This window comes from Nelumbo lutea, chromosome 1 (assembly GCF_056320005.1).
Source record: "Nelumbo lutea isolate HS-2025 chromosome 1, American lotus-T2T, whole genome shotgun sequence".
NCBI lineage: Eukaryota > Viridiplantae > Streptophyta > Magnoliopsida > Proteales > Nelumbonaceae > Nelumbo > Nelumbo lutea.
Genome location: NC_142684.1, coordinates 169,805,211 through 169,811,070, shown reverse-complemented (window position 1 = coordinate 169,811,070; position 5,860 = coordinate 169,805,211). Strand labels below are relative to the sequence as shown.

At 40.9% G+C, this 5,860-nt stretch overlaps 1 long non-coding RNA gene across 1 annotated transcript; it reads right to left on the bottom strand.

The window, feature by feature from the left end:
- Positions 1-1,128: 1,128 nt before the first annotated feature.
- LOC148879113 (uncharacterized) lies at positions 1,129-1,546 on the bottom strand. The gene is made up of 2 exons (XR_016104119.1): positions 1,410-1,546; positions 1,129-1,308 (listed from the first exon to the last, which is right to left on the bottom strand). It is a non-coding gene; the product is annotated as an uncharacterized LOC148879113 (long non-coding RNA).
- Positions 1,547-5,860: the final 4,314 nt, after the last annotated feature.

Here is a 5,860-nt window from a genome sequence, read left to right as displayed (position 1 = left end):
TGGTCAATACCTGGAACCTATGAGACCCCTCCCACTGCTCCTGAGCTCTTATCATCAAGAACTATTTCCTGACAATGGGTGTCCAAGATGTAATTATTTTCCATGAACTGTGCATTTTGACTATAGAACACCTTCTACTCACTTGGGTCATAGAATAGGTAACCCATAGAGCCTTTGGGGTAGCCTACGAATAGGCAACGACTGATCTTGGATTCCAATTTGTCTGCACTGGTTCTTTTAACGTGCGCTGGACAACCCCAAATCTTCAAGTGTTTGACACTTGGTTTCTTTTCGGTCCAAAATTGATATGGAGTATTCGGAACCGATTTGGTTGGAACCCGATTTAGCACATATATCGCAGTCTCTAATGCATATTCCCAAAAGGATGTGGGTAACTCTGAGTGTACGAAAGTGACTGGACCATATCCAATAAGGTCCTATTCCTCCTCTCTGAAACACCGTTAAGCTGTGGTGAAGCAGGAGGAGCTAACTGTGATACTATCCTGTTGACCTTCAAGTAGTCCCTAAATTCGTCAGAGAGATACTCGCCACTTCGATTCGATCGAATGATCTTAATTTCTCTTCCTAACTGTTTCTCGACCTTTTGTCTGAACTCTTTGAACTTTTCAAAGGATTCTGACTTGTGTCTCATTAGGTACACGTAACCATACCGAGAATAATCATCGGTAAATATAATGAAATACACTTGTTGGTTACGAGTCCTAACACTCAGGGGACCACATACATCAGTATGTATTAGGTCAAGCGTGCCTATACATCTTTTAGGCTTACCGCTAAATGGTCGTTTTGTCATCTTACCCTGAAGGCAAGGTCACAAGTGGGAAGATCTTCTACAGTTAGAAAATCCAAAGGACCATCATTTACCAACCTTGTGATACGATCAATGCTGATATGGCCAAGTTAGTAAAGCCATAGGCATGTGGGATTAACTATATCTCAGATTCTTTTCTTGGGGATATCAGCCGACGTAGTTTCGGTTATGTTAGTTTCTAGATAAGGATGTAGAACATAGAGACCATTCTCCAGTTCCCCATATGCGATGAATTTATTGTTTATTTTGATAGTAATTGTATTACTAAAGAAGACAGAATATCCATCCGCACACAGTTTTGAGACAGAAATCAAAATTCTTCTTAAATTCTGTACAAAAAGACAATCTTTAAGTACAATAGATCTTTCTCTAAAAATAAATTCTACGGTTCCTATGGTCGTAGCTGCAACACTTGTAGAAGTCCCCAAGTAAAACGTTACTTCTCCTTCACTCGACCTTCTGCTTATCTTGAACCCCTGCAATGAGTTACACACATGAGTTGAAGCCTTGAAGTCAATACACCAGGACGCAGAAGCTACTAACAAATTGGTTTCTATGACATAAGATTCAAAATTACCTTTCTTGGATTCCAGGTATTGAGGACAGTTCCTCTTCCACTGGCCGGTCTGTTTGCAGAAGTGACATGCATCAGATGCCCTGTCCTTCTTCTGCTTTTTGGACTTGGTGGCTTTCTTTTGGGGTTTCTTCTTTGCCTTCATCTTTTTTTTTTTTTTGCCTGTCTTGCTAGCTCCAACAAGCATGGCAATAGGCTCATCCTTTTTAATCAGTTTCTCGGTCCTCTGCAACATATTGTTGAGTTCCTGAACGCTGACATTTAGCTTATTCATGTTGTAATTCATGATGAACGGATTAAAGGAAGGAGGCAAAGAATTCATGATGGCATCTATTTGGGTTGCGCGATCCAGCCTGGATCCAAGATCCTCAAAGCTCATTGATGTAGCCCATCATCCGAAGACAATGGTCATGAACTTGTTGCCCCTTGGACATCTGTGTGGTCATGAACTGCTTTAAGACCTTTTGCCGAGTGGAACGGTTATGCTCTTCGTACATTGTCTTTTAGATTATCCAATATGTCATTGGCAAGTTCGATCTGATCAAATTGCCTCTGTATTGGATTGTCTAAGGAGGCACTGATATCGCACCAGGCCAAGGATTTTTTCTCCTCCCAATCTTGATAGTCCCTCCTACGGGCCTCAAAAGTCCTATCACCTGGACGTTCTGGGGCAGGGTTTTTATTCACCTTGTCTAAATTCTCAAAAGTCAGGACCAACATAAGGTTACGGTACCAGTCAACATAGTTTGGGCCCTTAACCTTGTTGTCGTCAAGAAACTTTGCAAATTATTCGTTTGCCATTTTCTGATAAAAGAGCAAACATCAGTCCACAACCTAATTTGATTCATGTTATCTACATAGATATGGCTTTTAATCTATGTTCCATTCCCATTTATTCATCTATGAGATTTTCCTCCTATCTCAATGACGGAAACTGCAAATTGTCTCTAGAAATGTGGGAAATCACATAGGTTCATGGAGCCAACTGTTTCAGCTACATAACCCCACCACTTTTCTGTGAAGGATCATATCCACTCATCATATGAGCTTTCCCTTTGGCCTCTGTCAGACAAGGTTCAAAGCCATTTTAGCTTAAAACTTTCTCTCCAATGAGTGCTCACCCATCATATTCGTGAACGCCAAGGTTCCGTGAGAGTCTCCCATTTTCTGGTGAGGTCCTCCCACATCGGTCTATGACGCCCCTATCATCTTATGAAACACTCCGACAGATCCAACAGCAAATGGATAGCCTAATTTTATGGTGCATTTCCTCATTACTGAAGGACCCATCTTCATGCTAATGATGGAAGGCCTTTAGAGAGTTCATCATATGAATTTCCCTATCACATGCACTCATGTTTCAGGAGGGAACAAAAGTTACGCCCTAATTTAATTTGGGTCAAACCAGAGTGGCTCCCACTACCTTTCATAAAGCCAGATTTCTGGTGGGCCCTAAACAGCTAGGGTTCCACACGTATCATTTTTAGGGGTGTGGAACCCACCACTGAGGGAGATCATCCAATGATCTTTAGGGACACCATGGCAATGATGTGCATTCAGCCATGGTGTGTGCAAGAGCCACTGTTGTATCTGCATGAGCCAAGTACTTATGGCCCATGTACGTAGCACATCACACATTCATACATCTCATGCAAGGATAGAATTGATCCAATTAATTAATATCTGTAAAGTCCATTTTAATCCACAATATTACCAATTAATATTATCTAGGTATATGGGCCGATTAGGGTTAGGCAGTTCGACCCATATAGCTTTCCTACAGATTGTGGGCTTTTGCAGTTTTAACACCTTAAAACTGGGCCTTACAGGTGTGGGCCGAATTAAGTCTCTTAATTAACCATCAATCCCTTGACCCAAAAGTGGGAAGTTAGGGTTGACAATTAGCCTCCATCGAACCATAGATTTGGTCCAACCAGTTTGAACAAATTTGGTTCGACAGATAGCGATTTATGTATCTGCGAAATCTCCTTTTACACCGCCATCATCGATCAAGAATATAAAATAAATAGAAAACCCTAGTTTTTCTATTAATATTACATCTGATCGAATCCTATACATTCAGTCTTGAAAATAAAAAAAAAATTATTTACAAACCAGAATGTAAAAAGAAAAAGTGCAAATCGCAGGTTCACTGCGCCAATCAAGATTTCGATCTTCATTTGTACGAACAGCCCATAAATCAAGAAAATAATAAAGAATAGTTCTAAATATAATCTAGATTCATAAAAATTAATTTTAGATCATTCGCCCTTTAACTGGGATCTGATTTCCCAAAAAAACCCTAATCTGCGCAAATCGGGTAGAATGCCTTCTACCCATTTGTGCAGGTTCAGATCTAATTTAATTTGGTTCAAGATTTGAACCATGGCCCTGATACCACTGAAGGGATGAGAGATCCATCATATGGATGGCCAAACCCTACAGGAAGGTAGGGCGAAATTTCAAAAATTTCTCTCTCTCCCATCTGGGAATCACATTCCCTGTTTTAGAAAAACTGCATTTTAAAGGATCAATCTTGAACCAAGAACTGAACCAGATCTGGACCAAAACTATAGGAGAGGGATATACCTGATACGAAGATGGAATATTTCCCAACGAAGGTGTTCACGCCCAAAGAAAGACTCCAAAGACTGCTCCCACTGAAGATGACACAGTGAATGGTGGAGCAGAATTAGCAAGATCCGTCCAATGAACCAAATTCTTCAGCAAGAATTCAATGGAGGCAGTGAGCACGACTTCTGATCAGCCATTCTCCAAAGACTGATATCAAGACACCTCTTGATCGCTCCTACAAAGGAAGAAGATCGAACTGGCAGCATGGCGGCAACTAGAGGAAACATAGGGAGAAGATGGCCCTGTCACACTGTTGTTGTCTTCTCTCTGGGTGCTGTGAAATCTGATCTCTGAGAGGCTTGGGATGCTGAGGATGATCTGAATGGTTCACCCCCTCCTCCTTTTATAGGCTTAAAGAGAGATCCTAATATCATTAGGTGTTTCCTAATCCAAATCTGTATTTGGATTAGGAGTTCTCTTTAAGAGATAAGGATAAATCCTTATCTTTTTTGCAGATTAGATCAGCTCTCTCCTAATCTCATTAGGAGGTTTCCAAATCTGAATTCAGATCTGGACTCTCTGAGTGGATAGGGTAAGACCTTATCCTATCTACTGATTTAATCCCAAATCCGCCCCTTATTTAACTAGTCAAACTTGGCCAGTTCGAAATGGGCTTGAGGCCCAATAAGTCTAAGTGCTCAAATTGCTTCCAACCTGTTGCCTAGTTGGGCTTCTTTGTATGGCGTGGGATTCAAACATTGATCTACACATCAGTCATATGGGTTCAACCTAGCCTCTATTACAAGGCATAACCGAATTCACTAAAAAGATAGTGAACCCCCTAAAGCCCATCACATGGACTTTTAATGGGCCCAACACTTACACTAAGTGGTCTTTGGGCCTAGCCACTTTATAAAAACCCAGGGACTGTGGGTAGACACAAGATTAGCCCATCAGGTATTACCCTCAATGGTCTTACACTTAACCTCCCAGCCCATAATGATCAAACACTTCCCGACAAAAGAGGACCTCTCCTTCGGCTGCAAGGAACAGTGCTGCACTCTCTGCTCACATGGATCCCGGGAATTAAAACCTTTTGCAAAACATTTTGAAACCATAATATATATATATATATATATATATATATATATATATATATATATATATATATATCCGTATATAAAATATATTTTGCAAAACAAATTTCAACAATTGAAATCGGCTGCCGGCAGTCTTGGTTTCCATCAGAGAGAGTGTATCCCCGATCATTACCTTTTTTTGACAAAGGGGTTGATTCTGTCACTTTGATTACCCACTCAGATGAATTCTCGGACTGTCCCAACATACCCAGGTTTTGACCCCCGCTAAGGATCTCACGGATTGGCATATCAAAAACAACCCAATCCGACACCTAGTGCAGTATCATAATCGAGTCTAGGGGTCCGGTGTAACTTTCTAGTTTTGCCCACTAATCTCCAAGGTGCAGGGAAATACTGGAAATCTGGTCCGGTTCAGGGTTTTAAGTAAATCTACACTGCATGTACCTCGAGTTTTGCCCACATCAGTGTCAACCTCAGTAGGATAAATCTCCCTAGACTTATCCAGCGACTGTGAACATTCTAAACTAACACGAGTCTCATAAGTGTCCAGTTTAAGGGTATTGCACATAAACAAACCACTATAACATGAATCAAATATGTACTTTATTTATTTACAATAAATGTCATAATGTACATCAATCTGATTGGAGCTAAGGGCACACACTGTCTAACAGCTCCCACTTGCACTTAGGTCCAATCTGGTATAAGTCGGAGTCTCAGACTTTCCACGTGTTTCTCAAACACTTTCTGTGTGAGTGGCTTACTCAATGGGTCTGGTAC